The sequence below is a fragment of the Chelonia mydas genome, chromosome 12, assembly GCF_015237465.2.
Source record: "Chelonia mydas isolate rCheMyd1 chromosome 12, rCheMyd1.pri.v2, whole genome shotgun sequence".
Taxonomy (NCBI): domain Eukaryota; kingdom Metazoa; phylum Chordata; order Testudines; family Cheloniidae; genus Chelonia; species Chelonia mydas.
The window spans coordinates 11,829,483-11,851,581 of NC_051252.2; the positions used below are offsets into that span (position 1 = coordinate 11,829,483).

Consider the following 22,099-nt stretch of genomic DNA (forward strand, 5'->3'; position numbering starts at 1 on the left):
AACTTTGTAGGTATTACTTAAGAGTGGCAAGAGATTATTTTGTTCCAGTTCAGAGACACCTGGACCAATGGAGACGTGAAGCCTCATAGAAAAACTTTCTTTTCTTAAAAAAACAAACAAACAAAATCACGCACACACACATTTTGGAAACTGTGGCTAATTTAACAAAATAAGTAAAAGTGCCATTGGAATATGGTTCCAAAGATTTAGTGATGTTCCAGGTCTGGAAAATATCTAGTGTTTTAGAGCAGCCTTTCAAAGTGTAGAAAATGTTTAGCATGGCATATTATCAAAGGCTCTTCAAGGAAACCTAGAGGAAATTCATTTTTACACTTACTTCTTTGTTTCTAAGTGTTTACTACTAAAGCTTTACAGTGGTTCCACCCATTAAAAAGAAGCTCCTTTCATTTTTCACCATCCCATTGCAACAAATCCTGAATACATAAACAACTCCTTGATGTGACGGGCTGCGAACCTGCATGCTAGTAAGAGTATTTGCCGTCATCTCCCAGAAGAAATCAGATGAATATGCCCAACCCAAGAGGTCCAAAGTGCAAAAGAGAGAACTAGGAAGAAAATCCTAGGCCACTTGTATTTCATATTTAGTTTTAGCTGACAAATAAAGAAGAGAAACTTCACAATGAAGTACTTAATACAGCAACTGACAGATTTAAATTGCCAAAAACAGTGAAGAAGCCAAACAAGAAAAAATGAGCGGATCTCAGGCATAGCCCTGTTCTGAAGGCAAATTTAGTCAATGAATTCCGTATTCATGTACTGATATTTCACATAGACAAAAATATCTCTTTGCTGTGATACCAGGATGTGGATTTTCTGCTTGACCTATCGGACTAGAAAGTAGGACACCCAGTAACCGTGAGCAGGAGTCACAAGAATACAGGCAATAATACTCCTGTCCTATTCCTCCGAGGTAACGTCTTTCTTTAGAGCCTCACTGCCCTAAGGTTTTAATTTGTCTCATCTGTATTAGTCTGGACCTTCTTCCATTGAAGTCAATGGCAAAACTTTTGTTGATTTCACTGGGAGCAGAAACAGAATCTTGGACTCTCTCATTGTGGCAGGGAATGTGTCTTATTCTTTACTCTGTAAAGGGCCTTAAAGATGCATGGTCTGTATACTGTGTATGACTTAATAATAAATTGTCTCCCACCCCCATCACTCTCTGGGGAGTGAATCTCAAAACTTTCTGCTGTGGAAACTCTGTTGCATGAATCATTAAAAACTAGACTAAACAAAGATTTGCAAAATCATTAAAAACTATTATGTAAGCATGCTTGTCTCAAAATGCTTTAAAAAGGAAGGTAAGTAGAATCACCCATTTTCCAGATGGGGAAACAAAAGTACAGAAGGATAAATTGGTGCTGCCCTGATAGGTCTTTCTGTTGACCAAACAGTGCTCCTAATGAGCATGCAGTTAACATTGTATCATGCACTCAGTTCAATGTACTTATAACAGAAGCATTTTCAAATGTTTGTGACATTAGTTGTTTCAGTGGAAAGATGAAATCCTGAACTTGCCATTTGGCAGATAATTTATATTTTATGTATTTTATATTTCAGTGTTGTAAAACAAATAGGTCAAAGGCGTATGTATGGGTAAAGTGTTAATTTATATTATTTTGTATAGAGAATGTTCTATACCTGTAGGTGTAATTTATATTTATATTTGGGTACATATCAATTGTTAATTAACTTTAATATTTAAGTCCACGGAAACATTGTTTAGCATTTGGTTAACTATTCCAGCTGTGCTGCCTTCTCATTCCCAATTTAACAGAGAAAACGCACTCACTCTGTCTTCTGCTTCTGGCTTGCATTTGAACAAACTTTGAATTTAATCAAGAACAGGAGAGTGGTTCCAATTTTAATGGAGGGATTTGTTCATGTAAAGAGCAAATATTAAAGGATACTGCTTAAAAATAATGATTTTTCTTGCCAAAACAATTCTGTGCAATTCACATTGAATGATGTGTTTTGGTACCTCAAATAGTTTAGAAAGCCAAATTTTTTTAGTACAACATTGAGACACCCTGTTATAATACCAGACATTATACTGCTTTCAGAATGAGTTTGTAATGTGCCCCTGCAAGTTCTTCCTTACTCCTTGTATTTCTTAGGGCTAGATTATATAAGGCACTGAGCTCTTGCCTCCTATTGAGGTGAATCAAGAGCACCCCTGAGTGTTCAGTGCTTTATAGGATCAAACTTCTAGTGCATACGTTTAAAATACATGCGACGAATGCCCAGTCCATTGTTCTGACTGCTAGGCTAAACTCCCTCAAACTACTAAAGCAAACTTAGTTGGCTGGAATGACATGATTACCAAAAATCCCCCTGAGCTTCAGAGTATATAAAAACACAAATCAGAGGGGGAAATGTAATTGCAACTCTAGGATAATACCCATTTTCAGATCAAGAGAAATAAAGTACCTTTCCTCAGACAGTCAGTTGCTTTGGAAAATCTGATGCTTCACTTGTGTCAGGCAATCTCAAAAAACATGGTACCATGTTTGGGTGGGGAAACCCTTTATCTAACCTGATCTAATGTAACACATTGTTCTTCATCATAAATTTAGCATGATCCTGGATTTTTATTTTATTTCTTTTTTTTTTGTTTGTTTACAGAGAGCGCTACCACAGGTGCCAACTCTCCGTAATCTGTATCAGAAGGTAAGCACTGCTTTGCTCAAAGGTACCTGAATGATATTTGTCAGTTCAATGTAAGTCTGGTTGTAAAAAGGGTAACAATGATACATAAAAACAAACTGTAATGAAAAGAACTCACATCATGGGTGAATCTCATGAATCATGTAAAGGTATGCATAAAAAATTGAATATGTACACTTTAGATCTCAGATATGATAAATATTTCATTAGATTAAGAAATGCACTCTTGAAGCTTACCTGTGTAGAAGGACCATTATGGAGGTAACTAAGGTACTCTGTCAATTAATACACTTTGTGTGTGTGTGTGTGTGTGTGTGTGTGTGTGTGTGTGTGTGTGTGTGTGTGTGTGTCACTAATAAAAATCTTTGCAATTATTAGAGTTAAGGTGGCTATATCTGTACGCTTTAAAAATGTAAATCTTTGAAAGTAAAGGAAGTAACTCTTAAGGTTACTAACTACATGCATGAAATATACATGGCAGAAGAGAAGTATAGCTGAGGTAACTGTTAATGTGCACACTTAAATTACAACCTTAATGCTTTAACGAGTTATAGTTGGGTACTTTTGAAGGGAGAGGGCTTGATCCTGCTGCCATTAAAGTTAATGGAGTTTTTCCATTAACTTCTAGAGGATTAGGCTGGTCCTTGAGATTGAGACTAGGCAGTGGGCTGGCTCTGCTTCCATTGAAGTAGACGGTAAAACTCCCATTGAGTTAATCCAAGGATGAAATGCTTTTGAAAATTCCACCCTTGTGTATAATGGCTGGATTATGTCTTTAAGGCACAACCTTTCCCAAGGTGCTGGGGCAAAGAATTTGGGGAAGGATTGTGTCTTGGGAAGGTGCAGTTCTTAATTAATTATGCTTATAATGGTCTAAAGAGCAACCAAGAATGGGGCCTTCATTGTGCTAAGCACTGTGCAAACACAGAGTAGAAGTGCCTTGAAGAGCTTGCGGTCTAAACAGAAAAGACAGACACACAAGGTGGGAGAAGGGGAACAACACACAAAATTCCTCTTGAGCTACCTAATGTATGCATGTGTAGACTGCACCCAGAGGTTGGTGTCCCTTTACCGGTAACACTTAGTGAATTAACACTCTGATATCGGCTTTCATTTGAGTGGGACTCTTGGGGTAAAATTTGGTCCACTTGTTTCCGTTTAGTCTTCCCCCTTTCCTCCCAGCACACAGAAGGATTCTTTGCTGGGAAGGATCAATAACGTATTGGACTGTTCTATGGACTTGATTTGAAAAGATGAACATAAGTTATCATAGCTTCAGAGTTTATTGACAGTGGATTGGCTGATGGACTTTTCTATTGTAATATCCAATATCCAAGTGTGTGAAAATATTAGAAATGCAACAACTGGGGGGCAAACTGACTCTTCACTAAAGAAAAAGAAAGCAAACCCTAGCAAACTGAGTCATGTACCGCTGGAATTAAGAATTCTGTAATAACTAATTATTTAAAGGTGATGAGAAATATTACAGAACTGAAATGTGACTCCACTGCCACCCCAGAAAAGGACAGTTCAGTTTATTTTAATTTGTGTTTTCTTCCCTCACCATCACACGCTTCTAATCTGTCTGTGTAGACCTTTAATGACATTTTCATCCCATTGGTATCAGAGCACCCTTGTGACCCTAGGTAGTTCTACACATGGAGGTTAAGTGGTGTGTCAAGAATCCTTTACATCTTTTGAAACCATGCATGCGTGTAGACATGTACCTTTACTCCAGATTTACACTCATGTAACTGTGATCGGAATCTGGCCTGTAGGTCCTGTGCAACCATTGTGACCATTACACTGTACAGGAATGTTGATGGAGTTACTTTGGATTTTCACGAGGTAATTGAGGTTGGAATCTAACCCAAAGGGTTTAAAACAAGTGTTGCACTTTGAATGTAAGACTCAACACACTTAGCCAACATCTTCCACACGCCCTGTGTCAGGGCAAGCTTGTCCTGAGTGTTTGCTTTCCACGAGCATTTAAAATGCTCTTACAGGTCATTATGTTGTTATGTTGAGACCTGGGATAGAACCTGGGATCTTCAGCACAAAAGCATAGGCCACTGACACTTAAACTGAAGGAGTTACGTAAGTGGTTCGCTTTAATGCTCTATATGGATTAGAGGGAGCCAGTGTGTTACATCAGTGCTTTTCAACCAGTGTCCTCAGATTATATAGAAGATTTCCAAAGGGGTCTGCATCTCTATTTGAATATTTTTAGGGGTCCACAAATGAAAAAAATGTTGAAAATTAGTGTTACATAAATCGTATGTTTTTCTTTTGCTACTGTACAATATTTTCCCCAGTTCCACCTCCCCGACCCCCCAAAAATCCCATCACCACCACTACAACACTGAGCCAAGTTGGCTGTAGCTATATTCAGTATAAGAAAAGTTAAATCCACTTCTTTACACACATTAGATGTTACCATATTGTTGTGTGTTTTAAAGACTGAAGAAATGGGCTATTAATGATGGAGTTGGGGACGCTATAAACAAATCACCTTTGCTATTATACTTGCCATTTTCTGATTATTAAACTGAGTTCATGTTTAACATCCAGATAATTTTCCTGGCAAGTATGTCACTCTGCCACATTAAATGTTCAGATCAAAAATGGTCAATGCAGGCTCAGTTAAGTTGGATCATAAGATCGCAAACTTAAAATCAATAACGTGGCAATATTTGATACAACCAAGAATTTCCCCCCTTCTTTTCTTGACTATGGTTTTAAAGTATAAAGATACACATGCTGCAATCCAATGTCAGACACATTGACTGCTTTGATTTCCTTCTTTAGATATTAATGTCCCCCCCTACTCTTCAATCCCTTGTTGGCATCTTAGGGGTTTTCATGCCAATAAACAGGCAGAGAACTGCAGCCTTCGCTTCTGTTTCTTAAACTTGTTCTCTTGAATGTTGAGTGATCTATGGACCATGAAGGTCAATTTTAATCCGCCCCGCCCTGTAGGTACTGGTTAACATTTAGGGCCAAATTTTCAAAGGGGGCTTCTAGCTGGATTCTGGTTAGTGAGAGCATGCACAATCATGATGGCTTCTCATATGATCAAGGCTCACAAACACTGTACACAGCTGAACTCTTCAAAATGAAGCCCTGGATGTCTCCATGACTGATATATAAATACAAATTCTGTCTTAGCAAATCAGATGGTTGCACATCTACTTTTACCACCATGGATCATGCCTGAATAATGGCACCTGTAACTTACTGTGGATGCAGAACTGCAGGCACAAAATTGGAATCCATTTTTGGAAATGAGGTCCTATTAACTTGTAACTTTAATTTAGTTTCTCATTGACTAGGCTTTGTCATTCCTGTAGTCTGATGTTCTGATAAGAAAAAGGCATCATTTAAAAAAATTTAGGATACCCTAGGGTTACAAACTGGCATTGTCAATATTTTAATTAGACTTTTTTAGCTTTTGGGGAGGTTTATGTCATACGTTGGCTTACCTAGCAATTTAGAAGTGAATCAGTCAGTGGTGTTTGTCTATTTACAATATTCAGCAAGATTTGAGGACTGTTTCTATAGGCAATATTTATTTCTGCTGCTCAAAATTCTTCACAGTGGCTTCTTTAAACAGTAGTAGTGATGATTTCTTAGCATTCAAATGCCAGCAGGAATGCCAAGCACAAGTGAAGAAGTGTCTTTTGCCAACCATGAACTTTGGACTATAATGAAGAAGTGTGTCCGAAGTGGTAATCACTTGCATAACAGTTTCAGACTTGTAATACCCAATAGAATGATACCACAGATACATTCCTGGTCATTCAGATCATGTTGAAACATGCATAGTTAATTATTATACATTTGCATATTTGTATTATGATAGTGGCTATATACACCAATCAGGATCAGGGCCCCATTGTGCTTGTATACAACTCTAGCACACAAGAAGACTTGGTCCCTGCCCCCAAGGAATTTCCAATCTAACAATAGGCAAAGGGGAATATGTGGTCTGCGTTGTACAAATATGAAGCCCAGAATTAAGGGTGGGATCTTCAAAAGAGCTCAGCATTGTCCTATTTCTCATAAAACTCCCTCTGATTCCCACAAGAGCAGAGTTCATCTGACATGGAATTCTTGAGAAGATCCCACTCTTAGCCTCTAAACAGAATATGCTTGTCTCTCGCACGCAGAGAAGTTGGTGCAGTAAAAGATATTACTTCACCCACCTTGTGTCTCCAGTATACACAATGAATTTTCAAACAACCACGCAAACAAATCAGTAAAAATGCCTGTTAGAATCCGAAAATATATTGGCAAGGACTCCAATAGGAACAAGCAAGACTGACTCACTTTTGTAGCCTTCCGCTCTGTACATATTCAGTCAGCTCCCGTAACAGGCAGTTGGGGTGCTGACACTGGTGTCAGTGGGAACAGAAACAGGCGCATGATTACTTTAAAAATTGGCAGGTTGGAAGGAGCAATCCACTAATAAAAGTCCATAACCATGCAATTATGACTGCAAATATGGACTGTGCAAGGTGAAATTCATTGGCCATTTGAGGCTTCCTGAGACTCATACCAGTCTCATAACTTGTTTATGTTTATTTTTAATTCATTTCACTCTCCCTGAAGGTTCAGCTGTTGTGTCATGCCTAGCTGTAGTATGGAGCTCTGAAGTGCACAAAGCCTTAGTGACCAGGCTGCCTACAACATGACTATGTTCCACAAGACTTCCTGTGAGTTTGTGCACATGCTCAGGTTCATCTCAAGGCCCTTAGTACCGGTCCTGAAAAGCCTTTAAAGTTCACTCATGGCAAACAAATTTTAAAAAATAGTAATTTGGCACGTGTGCATGTGGGTACATGCTCCATGTTGAGAAAAACTCACATTGGAATGAGTGTGCACACAGTAAATTGATCTTCTACTATGTATCCCAGAGTTATTCTGCAAATGTAACTGACTACTGGTGACTGAGAAGAAAGTCGAAATGTGGCTGAGTTACTCATGTCAAGAAAGCGTGTAAAAAGGATGCCAAGTCATAGTGTGCAGTAAAAGCAGTGAATGAGGTTTTCATTCTGTCACAGTTAGAGATTTTGTTCCATGGGTTGCATTAAAAAGGCTAATAGGAAGTGGGGGGGTGGGGAGGGGGCAAATTAACCTGATGATCTCATAACTCAGATTAGACCATGTGGTGTTGATGTCCCATTGACCAAGATTGCTTGAAAAAGCCCTCACATTTCAGTCTGTTTTAGCATAGACTCGTAACCACTACAGGGTGTGTGAGATTTCTTTAAGCTTTTTGCAACTATCCAGGGATTCTGAATTTTCTTTTAGATGCTGGGATACCACTGAGATTTTGGCAGGCCAGTTTGTTTAAAGAAAAAAAAAAGGTTTAAAAATATTGCATTGACCTTTATTGGGATAATAATTTATTGTTCTTTAACAGCGTTTATTCACTGTAGCACGATGCCCAGTGTTTTACGAGTAACAGGAGAAATAAAGGAAATAGCTAATAGATGTTGGCTTGTGCCACTTGAGCTGGGCTCCATGCTGTTCAAACTGCACCTGACTGACTTACTCCCAGTATATGTGGAAGTAACTATCATCTAGATTTACAGTTCCATTCACATTTGTAGCGCGAGACTAGGAAGGCTGAAACATTTTGGTCATGTTGTTGAAGTTCAGTACTAAAACACTGCTTGGCCACATCAAAAGTATACTGGTTAGAAATAATACCTAGTGTACAACAGAAGGAAATTGTGCTCATTTTATAGGCCTTAAAATTGTTCTTCTGACCTGCATGAGATGCGCTATAGCTGTCAGTAATTTTTTTCAGTGTATTTGTGCTGACTCTTGAGTTCTGACTTCGGAAGTTAGGAAACCAGGCATCAGTCTTTCTCTCAGATGTTTAGAATATGTGCTGTAGGGAACAGTTCTTCTGATATTGAAGGAACGAAAAGCCTACCAACACTGAAAACAAACACAAAAATGTGCTACTGGAAACTCCGATGGCTGGTCAGACTGAAAAGGAGGATAAGTTTCACAGAGGTGGAAGAAAGACTGCAAAGTGAATTGAAAAAAATGTGTGCATTCAATAGCTTGACTTTGGAGGAAATGTATGATTTTGGTTTGCTGGTCCATATGACACCATGGGATTAGGTTCAGATGACTATGTATTTTGTGGGATGCTGGAACAATATAAATTACCATCTGAAAGACGACTATAGTACAGTAAACACACTGATGAGCAGGGTGAGAGTTTGGCAGGAAAACCAAGCTTCCAAGCCCTGAATAATCAAAGCAATATTTTGTCATTTGAGTGTGAATATTGACTTGGATAACATGGAGAGACTGATAGAAAATTCTAGCTTTCCATTGTTTTATCACCACCACAGGATCTGGGGTTCTGCATCCATTGGAATCAATGGATATTTTGTAATTGACTTTTATGGGACCAGGACTGATCCCATAAAGCCTTCATACCTTGAATATGGAGACTGTTTTTTACAAAGAGGCCTCTCGTTAAGCAGGACAACTTCAAAACTGCTCTTTATTCACACACAGGGTAAATCTTAAGGATCAGCAAAGCAAGTATCTGCCTTAGGGTGTTGTATTAGGGACCCACAATCCTGCGTAGGCTCTGAAACCCATAGGCCACCCCAAATTCCCTTTCAAGCAACGTGTGTCTGAAGGAAGAAAAAATAACTCTCCACCAGAAAGCACTCCTCTACCTCCAGCAACTTGGGGCCCTTCTCTTGCTTGGGGCCCCTCTTATTCTAAAAGTGGGTCTGCTAATGTGTAATCCTCTCTGGAAATGGCAGGCTACTTCAGGGTGACCATTTGCTAAGATGACAGTTGATTTCTTAGATAAATTGCAAGATTTAACATGGAAAACTTGTATTTCTGGTATTTTTTTTTAAATATTCTTTTCCAGAAAAAAAAGAGAAATTCAGACAAAACACTGAACATTATTGTAAATATTGCATGCTTTCAATTATTTTATTAATCTTCATCTGTAGCCATTTTCAGATTCTTCTCTCAAGAATCTGGTTTACCATTTTATTCCCAAAATGGGGTTGGTGAGTTATTTCTAAAACTGTATTTGGATTCCATGGAATTGAAATATTTTCTGTTCACGCAATGGAACTTGCTCTTCTGGGTGAATGTTATTGAGGTACAGATCAAATATGCTGTAAATTCTTTGGTTCTCAATATTTGGCATTACCAAAGACAATCAGATTTCTTATCTTTGTCCCAGCTTACAGAACACTGCCTCAGTGCTTTATGCAACAGATCTAATTTAAAAAAAAAAATGGCATGATGTCCGTGTTCTAGCTACATTGAATACTCAGACTGGTGTGGATCAGCAGGTTTTCCTCCTTAAACTACAAAGCCTTCCTGTCTTTCACTGTGATTAGCCTGTGATGGTTGGGAAAGCGTTTACAAGCCCTGTTCTGCTAGGAAAGGTATGGGATCTTCTTCCCCATTTGCCAGATGAAACTAATATTTCAAGCTTCCAAAATCCAGAATTATTGTATGTCTTTCCATAAACCCCAGATACCAGAGAAGACCAATAATTAACACAGATGATTGATTTGCAGGTTTTGAAATAACCAATATTCTTGCTTCCTATACGATATTTTGCTAGGGACCTGGGGTGTTAGGAAATATCACCAAATATTGCAAGACTGGCACAAAAATTGTGAAAACTGGCAACACCACACATCGCACAGCACCATCTGGTGTTCGGAAGGCAGCACTGCAGCTTATCATGGAGGAGATGGAAACAGACAACCCTTCAGAGCCCAGAACCCTGCCCCCCCTAGTACCACATGGAGCTCAGTGGGGTTCCACATGCATAGATCCCTGCACTCACTGCAGGATTGGGGCCTTTGTGTGCTCCAATTTGGTTTTGCTCTTGCTCTTCCCCCCCTTGCCAGAAGCAGCTGGTGGAAATTGTTTTAATAGTTAAAACGAGGCATAACTACAAACGAAAGAAAGAGCATAGAAATGTGGAGCGGCTAATTAGCTTCAGCCAAAAGGAAGAGGGGTCGAGGGACTATAAAAATTGTCTTTAGACATACAAAGCTCAGTCCAGGTTAGGACTCAGTGTTGGCAACACCTCAGGTTAAGTTCTAGAAGATGCTCTCACACACTGGTATTGGATCTCAGTAAGATGTGGTGATTATATTAGCTATTCACTTTTCGAATCCCGTTAATTTACATTTAGAACCTTTAAAGTTCCTGTTTTTAATACCAACAATGGGCTCGTGGTTACATTTTGTCTTTCCTCTATTTGCTGATTGTGCCTACAACCCTCATCTCCCATGTTACACCTGCAGTGTTACTGTCCTATTTCATGCTGTCGCAATATCATAATCCCGTTTTTAATGTCAGTCTATTGTCATGGAAATGCTAAGAAAATAATGTTTCTGTCATGTCAGATCTCAAGCATTACTACACTACAGGATCAAATAGGAAGCTCAATTGAACCAGAAGGGAATAAGCCCTTTCTGTGAGCTCTTTCCAGCAGGGACTGTCTCTTTGTTATATGATTGTACAGTGCCTAGCACAATGGGGTCCTGATCTCTAGGCATGACTCTCATACAAACAATATATGATTATTTAAACAGCAGGCATTATTGAATCTTACATAATTGGAGAAGTAATAAGCAACGGTACTGAAAATACATGAAACTAAGTAGTAAGATACATACTAGGGCATGCCTAGTGCATGCACTACAGGTTTTCATTGGGTTAGAGAGCCAGAAAAGAAGCTGCTCCACTGTTATGCAGTTGAGAAATAGGGAAGTTGAGACGACAAAGTAGTATTACAGGAAGATCAATCATCTCAAATATTATACTACCCTTAGATTTAATCACACATTCAGCTCCTGTGCAACCTTTGTATCAAATTACTGCAATAGCTAATGCACAGAATGATCTAAAGTCAAGCACCACTGAGGGGTTTTGTATAGACATATATTATATACACTATGTGTATACATGTATATAAAACACTCACATATACATAATAAAATTGTTATAATAAGGTAGAGATCTAATCTTCTATCTACATGCTCACAACTTCCATTACTGTTGATGGGAGTTCTGTGCATGTACTCACCAGAGAACAGATCCCTTAATTTTCAAATTACAATCCTATATGCTGTAAATTTGAATCTCTTTTCCTCCTAATTCAATTTGCCTTCCTGAGAATGTCCCTCACAGGACACGAATCACTTTGTAAAAGGCACCTCTGTAGGACAGCCAGAGGAAAGCGTCTCTTCTTTTTAAGGATCAAAATAAAGTTTGTGGTAAAACAAAAAAAAGCATCCAAGACACATAGTATGAAAAAGCAGTACAGATGTTGCTCAAATTATCAGATCTTCAAGTTTCACTTACAGCCAAAAGAGAATTTCTCTTTGGTCAAAACTGATCTTGATTCCTCGTGAAACTGACAAAAATACATCAGAAGCAACAAAAGTGAGTTTCATGAAAACATGAATAAAGGGTGAAAATCAAAATCTGACTGTCTTGTATATGGTAACCAAATCCTTACATAGCCCTGCTAACAATGCTTATTTATTCCGTATTTTTTTATGCCACATTTACTTTGCTCATGTAGTATCATTCCACATAGCACAGTCCTTCAGAAACGCAAGATTCTGCTCAGAAGTGTGAGTGCTGGGAGAAACTTTCATAGCAACACCAAAAACAAGGCAGATCACATTGGGTTTCATGGTTCATTGAAAATCAGGCCAAAGTCATCTGATAAACTTTTCAGGAAAATGGTGGAGAATTTTAAGAAAAACAGCATAGATTTATGTTCCTGGCTATAAATATACATGATACGAAGTGGAATGTGTTTAGATTATAAATGTGATGGCTGTCATCTTGACTGACATGTGAGGGGGTTGAACCAGGGATGTCCAGAGCAAAAAGTAGGGGTTGCCACAGCTTGAGCTAAAGCTCCCTACCTGTGGCTGTAACAACTTGTATAATCTATAAACTAGAGTCACCTGTAACACATCCGCATCAGTGAATTACATGAACACACAAATATAGTCTCAAATCATGATGCTGCCTGAGTTGGCAGGGATGGAGTTGGGACAAGTGGACTCCTTAGGTGGGCTCATAACTTGCTTTCCCTTTCTCATCACTTCTCACTTTCATCCTTTACCACCAACAGGCTTGGCAATACTGCAAGTGTGAGACAGGCATGTAGGGGAGCCAACTCTCATGATCTGAGTAACTCTCATGATTGCTGGTGTTTTTCTTAACCCCCCCTCCCCCCACGAAGCAAGGGACTACAGTAGAATCTCAGCTTCCACTTTAAAGAAAGGTTTCTAGCCCTCCTGTTGCTCAGAACAGCTTGAAAATGTGACCCCTAAAGGCTCAAAAACCAGAATGCAAATCAAACCCCCACATTTATTATTTTAAAAAATATTCATGATTTTTAGGCCAATCACAAGGTTGTGTTTGCATACATGGAACTGACAATACTGCACATGTCTCCTCTCTCCTCCCACACATCTTTACCGGGTACAGGGAATCACTACCTGAAGTCACCAAAAGAGAACGTTTCTCTCTTTCTGAGGGAGATCTTTTGTTTCCATCTCTCAGGGCCATCATTCCTCTCTAAGGGTATGTGTAGACGGCAATTGCTGCGTGTGGTTGCAGCTCAAGCTGAAATACCTGAGCTAGCTTTAGTTGTGCTAGCTCTGGTCCCAAAACAGTGAAGAGGCATCAGTGCAGGCTTTGCAAACATACCCAGAACTCTGGGTCATTCCGCACAGGGCTAATCTGCACTGAAGCTCACATTGCCACACTTTCACTGTTCCAGGATCTGAGATAGCAAGATCAAAGCTATCTCAGGTGTGTTGGCTTGAGCTGTAATCACACACAGTCATAAATATAAAGGGAAGGGTAAACCCCTTTAAAATCTCTCCTGGCCAGAGGAAAAATCCTCTCACCTGTAAAGGGTTAAGAAGCTAAAGGTAACCTTGCTGGCACCTGACCAAAATGACCAATGAGGAGACAAGATACTTTCAAAAGCTGGGAGAAGGGAGAAAAACAAAGGGTCTTTGTCTGTCTGTGTGATGCTTTTGCCGGAGACAGAACAGGAATGGAGTCTTAGAACTTAGTAAGTAATCTAGCTAGGTATGTGTTAGATTATGATTTCTTTAAATGGCTGAGAAAATAGCTGTGCTGAATAGAATGAATACTCCTGTCTGTGTGTCTTTTTTGTAACTTAAGGTTTTACCTAGAGGGATTCTCTTATGTTTTGAATCTAATTACCCTGTAAGGTATTCACCATCCTGATTTTACAGAGGTGATTCTTTTCTTTTTACTTCTATTAAAAGTCTTCTTGTAAGGAAACTGAATGCTTTTTCATTGTTCTAAGATCCAAGGGTTTGGGTCTGTGGTCACCTATGCAAATTGGTGAGGATTTTTACCAAACCTTCCCCAGGAAGTGGGGTGCAAGGATTGGGAGGATTTTGCGGGGAAAGACGTGTCCAAACTCCGTTTTTTCAGGAACCCAGATAAAGTTTGGTGGTGGCAGTGGAAATCCAAGGGCAAAGGGTAAAATTAATTTGTACCTTGGGGAAATTTTAACCTAAGCTGGTAAAAGTAAGCTTAAGAGGTTTTCATGCAGGTCCCCACATCTGTATCCTAGAGTTCAGAGTGGGGAAGGAACCTTGACACACACCTGACTATAGAATATATATACATACCTTAACTTGCCCAGGGCAAGAACAAGTGTGCTGCAGGGCAGCCAGATGCAAAAGCATCCATCTCTGGTGCTCAGACAGTCCCTATTTTCCCCATGTTCCACCCCTGCAGCTTCTCTCGTTCTACCTCCTCGCTGTCTGCAACAGCTGCTAAGCTTCTGCTCCCCAAGACCTACCTGAACCCTGAACTTTTTTCTCCAAAAAGGAGGAGATCTGGAATACAGAGGGGTCACTGGGGAGTGTGTGTGCAAAGAGTAGTCCTGTCCTCCAGCTAACAACCTACTTCTCTGTAATGGGCCTTGAGCTAAACAGCTTTGACTTCTGCTTGACCACCTGTCCAACAGCTATCCTCTTGCAACCCAGAGCTCTACCAAAACACTGCCCAGACCTCTGCCCAGAGACATTGCCAGGCTGCGGCCCCTCTAAACAGTGTCACTCCCTCCCACTTCCTCTTTGGAGGGAGACTTGTGCAGGGCAGCTTTGGAGGCAGAACAGGGGGCTACACAGGGGAAAAGGATTCCCTACCTTTCATTTCCCTTGGTGAGCCCTGTATTTATTTTCGCTATGTACAGGTACAAGGATTTGGCCCTATGGAAATATATAGAGGTGCAGAAGATGGCATTTCTCTACCCTCTTTTCTTTTTGGGTTATGCAGGACAAGTGACATGCCAATCTATCTCACTTCCTCTACCACTGTTCCAGGTCTGGAGTTCACAACATCCTGGCCTAGCCTGGTCTCGCTAATACTCTGCTTCAATACATACCACAATGTGTATTAATCTGCAGGCTGCTTTTCTTTACAAACCCCAGCCACTCTCAGCTCCCCTACCTAGCAAAAACAAGACTCAGGGAGACAGAGAAAAATATGCTAATTATGTCGCCTTGGGGAGACAGACAATGGTATGCTAATTATGTTCCCCCTCTCTGTTTTAAAGGGCCAAGTAGGTTTTCTGTGCTCGTCTACTCTACAAATTCAAGGCAAAGCGCAAAGGTGTTAATATTGTACACTTCTTTGCGAGTGTACTAATTATGAAGTGCCAACTACCAAATGAAAATACAGAGTGATGATACACACGACGTTCTTAAAAACCACTTACAGTCACTGAAAAGTTAACAATTTCTATCTGGAGGATTCTGCTGTAGCGGATGGGATTACACAGCAAAAATAAAATCTCTTCAATATAATTCTTCAATTATTCATTCATCAACCCTTTCAGGATTAGGGAGGTTTTAAGTCACGGTAATTTGAAAAACCTGTGGATACTCCTGATCCTGAGCAAACCCCAGCATTTTCCAGAGGTAAACAGTGAAACTTAATTAACAGGTCAAGCAAGTCATCTGAGGGATTATTGTTGCATCTGTTTCTATGCACTCAGAGGGAATATTAATAGCTATTTTCTATATGACTACAGGCCATACAGGATAGATTAGGGAGCCTGTGGTTTTCTGTTTTGCTGTAAACGTGACTCTCCATTCAGAATTTTGCAGCTTTTACTCCATTTACTTGCAAAGTGTGGCAATGTGCCTCAATACAGAGATGCAAAAGGATAGAGAATTTTTAAAAGTATTTTTCTTTGAAAAAAACAGAAAATATAGATTAGGCTGTGTAGCTGACCAGAAATACCTTCATTTTATATATAAGAGCATGGGATCAAGGCCGGGGAAAAGGTGAACCAGACCAATGAACATACAGGAGGTCATGACAAATGGGAGCTAGAGGGAGGAGGAGAGACCCAGCAGTGCAGCTGTCTGGCCACTGTACCGTCAGGAAATCCAGCTCCAAGTTCTAGACTAAACCAGAACTTTTCTCCATCTCATTAGTGTCTGTGAGGTTAACTCGTAATAACACAACATAGGTTCTAATTTGCCTCTGCATTCTTGATTTCTGTGGAATGCCGACACTTTTAAAAAAAATCTTTCAATTAGTCGAAAACTGAATTTTCTGAAAAAAAAAAACCAAAAACCAGACAGTTCAGATGGAATTTTTTTCAGCCAGTAGATCCTTATGGCTGCACAGAACCCCACTGAAATCAACGGGGCTCCACAGGTGCAAGTTTCTACTTGTATGGATCTGATTGCAGAATCAGGACCATAGTCAGTTATTACATAACTACATTCACATTAAGTTAATTCTTTTGTGTTCATCATGCTGTTAATAATGGAGGATGGAGTCAGGTTAACAGTACAACTTTTAAAAAACCACATTAGAGTATATGATTGTTTCTGAGAAGCACATTTTGTGTGTTATCTGAATCTAGATGAGTGAACGCATAAAACATTCATTTTGTTTTCTGGTACCTGCTCATTTAGTACAATACACTCAGCCATAATGATGTAGCTTACAATTTTATGGTCATGTACGATTCATGCTGCAAAGGACACCATGTCACACAGAAACCTTTTTATTATCAATCACTAGGAAATAAAACCTTGAAGACTGGCATTAATTAAAAAAACCTAAGGATTTACAAATGCTCTCCCTTCATTCACTAAATGTAAATATTCATGGTAATATTTGTGGATCGCTTTTTGACGTATTGATCTTGGAAAAATGAGAAAATGTAAAAGAAAGAAACTTAATTATGAAAGATTCTCTTCTGTTCCTTGAACTGGAATATTTTATATATTGTTACTGACAGTTTTTAAGAAAATATTGAAATGATTTTGAAAACAAGAGGATGTTCTCCAAATTTAGACTAATTCCTAGTCTTAAAAACGGTTTCCTTGCCTTCCTTTTTGTCTCCTTCACTGCAATCTATCCATGGGTTCCAGATAATCATGGTCTTTCTGTGTCCCAATTCAGCAAGGTATTTAAGTATGTGCCTAACTTTAAGTATGTGGTAAGTCCCATTAGTCATAGCGCTGAATCAGGGCCTAAATAATATTTGTTAGACATGATCAAAATGTTTGTCATCAAAACATTGGACCAAAAAAAATTGCTTTTGAGTCAAAATGTTCACAGAAAATGCTACAATTCAAATGAAATTTTCCAGTTTTCCATCAAAAACTTATCAGTAAAAACTTCTTGTTTTTGAAAATATTTTAAAATCAAATGTAACTGCTGCAATGGGAATAGCAGGATGAAAGTGGGAGAGAAAAATGGAGGTTCGTGGGTGAATAATTCTGCATAGCATGCACAGAAAAGGTGGTAGTGGTCAGGAGTGTGTGTGTGTATGTGAGAGAGAGAGAGAGGGAACAAACCCTTCAGGGCAGGGGACTTGTGTTCCTATGTGTTTGTCAAGCAGCTAGAAAAATTTAAACACTATAAATAATGAATCTTTCTCAGACATTTAACATATGTCATGCACACATCCCCTGAGATTTGATCATTCATTCCAGGTCCCATAAATCAGGAGTGTGTGCTTTTATTAATTATTAATTATTATTATTATTAAGTTTTGTAGCACTTGATGCATTAATTTGTTCCCCAGACAACATATACAACAACTTTTAGATAGGGTACATAAAGTATAGGCTCAACCTACCCAAGATCTCTCTGGCCTGCCCACATTTGTGTAAGTCAGTTATATATAATGTAGAAGGGATGCATGAGAGGGTGAATAGCTCTGAGATGAAGGTGGACTCGGCTTTCCTCCATGACAGACAATTGTTTCTGCAATCTGAGCATAGTGGATCTATGGCGGGGTTACACAGCCCGAGCTACTGAAGAGACAGATGTGGAGTTGGGGCCCTAGTTTCCTTACCTAAAGATAATCATCTACTTATCAGTGCACCTCCAGATTTTGGATAAGCTATATGGTACCAAACCCCATCCTGCAGTCCCAAATACCACCACCCTCAAATTCACATGAATGATGTTAACCATATGAGTTCCCCATCCATTACATCAGTACTCCTAACCTCCTGCCTCTTCTCTGATTAGTAAACTATCCCCACCAAACCTTAATTATTTCACTTGTACACTTCCCTATTTCTATTTTCAAACAAACTAGGCATGCAACCACAATGCAAATAACTGCTTGCCAAGTATATTTGCATGCATAATTACCCAGCTCATGGTAACTGCATGCACATTAGGTATGAACAGATTTTGTGCACACAACTTTTTTGTGCTTTACTTGTTTAAAACCCATCATTTAGTCTATTTCTAATTGAAAAGTACCTAAGGTACTTTGGCAGATAGGTATTGTAAAAATAAAATGACTACTATAATGTTTGATTATTGCCATATATAGAAGTTTTTCATGAAAGGATAGATAACTTGGTTGCTAAAGAAAACCCCTGAAGCTCTGCACAAAGAGATCAGTATTAAGTACCAACAATGGCAGTGGTGGATTTAAAGTTACTCCTTTCCTGTAGCGAGTCTTTACCTTATGCTACAACACATAACTTTTCCTAACTACGGGTTGGAAGAGAAAATGTAAAGCTTGCCATTCTTTCTAGTTTAGCAGACACAAAAACTGCATTCAGACTGCAAAGAAAGCATCGTTTTCTTAACCATCAAGGAGCAGATGTTTTTCATTTAATATTTCCCAGAATAAATAAAACTGCTGTGGGTGATAAACATGCAGGCAAAATAGTTTAAAACAATGTTTCCTTAACTCTGTTAGAGATAAGTGAATTATCCAGCTTGCCCATCCTTGATTTCTACATGTTTAAAACACAGACATCTCTGGCAACTGGCATGGAACATCAATTAACATCAAACCAGGCTGACTTCTCTCAGTTCATTTGATTTATTTCTTTTTTAGCGTTGTTGACAAGCTTAATAACAAGTTACAGAAAATAGCTTGTTCTCTGTGTCTCTTACCCTCTGTTTCTTTCTCTCTCATTTATTTATTTATTTTTGGCTTTTACTGTTTTGATCCCACAATCCCACGATTATTTGGCATTAGTCAACATATAACATCACGCAGAATTTTCTGTTCTTTAGCCAGTGCTTATTAACCTGAAACCTACAGTGACTGAATGCCAATAAATATACAATATATCACTAAATAAAACAATGTCAAAGGCTTTCATGGATGAACTCAGCTTGAGAGAAACACTACCATGCAGCTGGACAGCACATGTGAATTTTCTTCCTATCACAAACATTATTTATTATTACTATTAGCTGATTTTTTAAATTCTTAATTATGGGTAATTGGATGATGAGTTGCACCACACTCAGTTCACTCAGAAGTCTCTATATTTAATTAACTCAAGATGGTTTTGAACTTTTAAATGTCAAAACAACATTTAGAAAGCAGATCATCAACATGTCATTCAGTGAACTGTACATTACAGAATGTGACTTACAGAACAACTGGTTTGTGTGTGATGACAGCTCATGAGCTCAGCTTGCAAGAAGTCCAAATTTGCCATACATTTTGACAGCATTAATCCCAAAGGCTTTGGGATTAACAGACCACTTCTTGCAGATCTCATATTTGGTTTGACGGTACCATGAGTACAGGATAGGCTTAGGCCAGGAGTAAAAATATCAAGATTTGCCATTAATTATAACGGGTCCAGTCTTTGGATGATTTCTCTCAACACCTAGTGGGAAGGAATTATAGTATTCAAGAAATCAGAGATAAAGGAAAACACCTACTAGGAACAAATTGTTAAAAAGTGGAGGCCCACATAGCCATTTAGAGTCTCAACTTTACAGAGCATGCACAGTTGTGGTGAGTGACCACAGAAATGTAAGTGCATATTTTTCTGTCTGCACATTTATGCCATGTCCATCAATCTCCATTTTTAAAAATCATCGGGCACATAAGGTCAGCAGTCCGCCCCACTCTCAGTGAAGGATTATCCCTATATCTTTATGAACCTACCATCCCAAATAACTCCTTTCCCTCCTGACCTGTCATCAGGTCCCCTACAGTCTCCTCTTACGGGTGTGTGTCTGTCTATGATACTTTAAATCTTTTTCTATAAATCAGGCCCCCCAAGACTCCTGATGTTAAGCTATTAACCTGGCAAAACAACAAATACTTTTTGGACAAAAACCAAGACATTTTTATTTACCAAGAAGACAGTAGAAAAGATGAGCTGTATTTACTTTGCTTATTGTTTTTTGCACAAGTCTAAAGGTAGGATGGACAGGGTTATTTAAGATTGGGCAGTGATGTGAATATGTGCGAATATCAGCTTACTTTTTTTTTTAAATGAAAGTTTCTAGCCCTCATGGCTGTGGAGAAAAGCCTGATAATGTGATGGGAGTGCACCTGAAAGGTTCCAAAGCCAGAAGGTAAAAAACAAAACAAACATAGTCTGAAGTCTTATAACTAACGCCATTTGCATGATGTTGAGGGCACTTGACTCTAATTTTTGTGAGGTTTACAGTTGGCAATACATAGCAGGACTCTTCGTCCCTCTCACTGGACACAAAATGGAATTCACCAGCATAGAAAGATGTTTTCTCCTGACTCCAGAGAAAATTTACGCCAGGGGAAAAAAAAAAAACAGTACTCTCCGAGAGAAGAACTAGACCACCTTTACGCTGGGTGCCCTGCAACTGAATTTTTCTTCTCTCTCTTTTCTTGTAGGGCAACAAAGAGTTTTAATTAGGTTAAAAATATCTTTGTATTAAGCTTGTAATAGCCTTCTCCCTCAATTTTACCATGTTTTGCACTTTGGCCCGTGCAAAACTATTTGTCCTATTTATTTTCTGCCATTCTGCTCTGTTACCAGCTGAGTGAATGCTATTTCTGTACTTTCTTAACGAGTGCTTTGTGCCAAGGGTTTTAAAGTATTTTATTTTAATGTCACAGATGACTAAATGCTTCAGTGTGACTGACAAGCTTTAGTAAATTCATACAAATTAGATATAGTAGCTCTCAGTAAAATAGATTTTCTAAACCTGTTTTGTATGAGAGGAGAACAAACGGCTAATGATGGTAAAATACATTAACGTTCTGGCAAATAAAATAAAACAAAACAAAACACTTTGGCTCAAAACCTCTGTTTAGCTCTAAGCCCTTTACGGGGAGGGGGTGAGTTTGGAGACACACCACCCTAGCTGGAACTCCTAGATAGGGACAAAATCTCCTTCATCACAGGGCAAGCCTAGCAGCTGTGCTTCCCGTTTACTGGGTTCAGGAGGTGCTCCATTTGCATGCCCAGATGTGCTGGCTGTGGCAAAGTGGTTAGAGGCACAGCTCTCCCCTTGACCTGCTCTTTTAGGGAGGATGGTACTGCTGGAGGCAGTCCTTGCATTCAGATTAATGTAAAGCCTGTGACTGTTCCACAGAACAACCACTCCCTCATCAAACTGCCTGGTGTGTTAGCACAGGTAAAAGCATAATATTAGCCCATTAAATACTAGAGATGTACAAGAAAGAAAAGGGACTGTTACAGATACAGATCAAAAATTTTCCTTACTCTAAAAAAGAAAATTTGAATATATGGTATAAATGTTTAGACACCTTGGTGTGTTGGGCACCTTAGAATTATCTAAGTTAAACAGATGGGTCATACCTGAAAGCATATGAAGCCTGGATGGATGGCTTTTAAGTTCTCTCCCAAACTCAGACTTGGTGAAAGCCTTATGAAGGTTTGCAAATCTTTCAAGAGATCCAAAACTATCTAAAGCTTTAGCCTCTCTCCAGTGTGATTTTTGACGCTGGTGTCCTTTATGTGGGAAACACTCAGCAGGGCCCTAGAACCTCTTCACAACCACATCCTTCTCCCTTGGCAGCAAAACTTCTTCAGCAGCTTTGTTCCCATGGTGTCCCTGTAAACTG

The 22,099-nt window shown here is 39.1% G+C and overlaps 1 long non-coding RNA gene across 2 annotated transcripts in view; it reads left to right on the plus strand.

Moving 5' to 3' along the window:
* LOC122462596 overlaps positions 1 to 22,099 on the plus strand; it is a 299,344-nt gene that overhangs the window by 245,182 nt on the left and 32,063 nt on the right. For both annotated transcript variants that reach the window (XR_006285273.1, XR_006285274.1), the window contains one exon: positions 2,647 to 2,691. This is a non-coding gene — a long non-coding RNA (uncharacterized LOC122462596). The remainder of the gene's footprint in view (positions 1 to 2,646; positions 2,692 to 22,099) is intronic.